This window comes from Capsicum annuum, chromosome 1 (genome assembly GCF_002878395.1).
Source record: "Capsicum annuum cultivar UCD-10X-F1 chromosome 1, UCD10Xv1.1, whole genome shotgun sequence".
Lineage (NCBI taxonomy): Eukaryota > Viridiplantae > Streptophyta > Magnoliopsida > Solanales > Solanaceae > Capsicum > Capsicum annuum.
This window is the reverse complement of record NC_061111.1, coordinates 9,467,491-9,468,951: the sequence shown is the minus strand read 5'-3', so window position 1 is coordinate 9,468,951 and position 1,461 is coordinate 9,467,491. Positions and strand designations below refer to the sequence as shown.

At 26.8% G+C, this 1,461-nt stretch overlaps 1 long non-coding RNA gene across 1 annotated transcript; it reads right to left on the bottom strand.

The window, feature by feature from the left end:
• Nucleotides 1-446: 446 nt before the first annotated feature.
• On the bottom strand, nucleotides 447-1,101 carry LOC124885497. The gene is made up of 2 exons (XR_007042606.1): nucleotides 1,014-1,101; nucleotides 447-691 (listed from the first exon to the last, which is right to left on the bottom strand). It is a non-coding gene; the product is annotated as an uncharacterized LOC124885497 (long non-coding RNA).
• Nucleotides 1,102-1,461: the final 360 nt, after the last annotated feature.

Genomic DNA, 1,461 nt, shown 5'->3' with positions numbered 1-1,461 from the left:
TGTTGATATATTTTTTTTTTTTGGGAAAGTTTGATCAGTTTTAGAATCTCCACTACACGATATTTTTTGCTGCCCAAATATTTTTATGAATGCTTGAAAAAAATAATAAAATAAAAAGTTCATTACACATCCATACCAAGTAATAATTATATTTATGCGAGGCATGTGACTTTAAAAAAATATAAGATACACTCATTAACAGAGAAAAATAAGCATTTCATATTTTATATTATAAAGAAATCATGAATAAGAATATTTATAATTTAATAAAGAAATTAAATAAATTGTATTTACCATATAGTCAAATATAGACACAGACGTGCAAATAGTTATCGTTGAAGAGGTGAAACAGTGAAGCAGACATTTAAAAACATATATATTAAATTAATTTTTAAATAACTATGCAGAAAATTTTAAAGAAAAACTGAGCAGATCGTAAAATTATGTATGACAACTAAAAAGAATAAATGATAATGATTTGTCAATACTCAATAGTATAAGGACCAAAGTTCACATTTTGCTGGTAATAATTAAAGGCCCAACTATTTTCAACATATATACATATCTACTCCTAAACACTAATATCTAACCCCTTCAAATCTACACTCGCAGTAGCTGAGCCTTTGCCATGCTGCCTCTTCGCCGTTGTTTATCTATTTCTCCAAAACTCTAAATTCCATTTTCGTTTTTACTTCAAAATTCAGTGAAAATATCGATGTCAGAGTTCAAAAATGCTTCAATACATTAATTTTTGTATGCGGTTACCATCCAAGATGGTCGTCAATTGATCGGACAATTCATGACGTTCAACCAACACATGAACCTCATTCTCGAATAGCAAAATATACTATACAGATAACTTTTTCTAAAAACAAATGCTGAAATTAAATTAAAATTATCCATTCTATCAAAAAACGTATATTTACTAAAAAAACATAGAAAAATATAGCTTATTGAAGGAATAAATAAATGTTTGGAAAAAAATAAATGAATGAGAAGGTGGAGAAACTTACATACAGATATGTGAGAATTGAGAATTGAGAATTGATGAAAGAAGATTATTGTGTAATATAACGACTCTTTTGCCTATTTATTTGAGTCTTTTATTCTATTCTATTCTAGAAATGCCAATTCTAGAAGCTAAAGTCATTAATTTATCATTTTTTTATTCTAGAAACATCATCCTGTAATGTCATTTAATGTCCATGTGGTGGAAACAATAGCTACGTGGATAGATATTTGTGTGGTAAAGCAATAATTTCTCCCTCCTACTTTCTTCATTTTATTTTAGTTGACCCTCTTTCTAAAATTATTTGTTTCAATTTAGTTATCGCTTTAATGAATTCAAGAGGATTTTAATATATTCTTCCAATAATACCCTTATCAATATATGATTAAATAAATTGTGATGTAACAACCTAAAAATTTGATGAAATATGTAAAATTTGTGATTTTATGTGA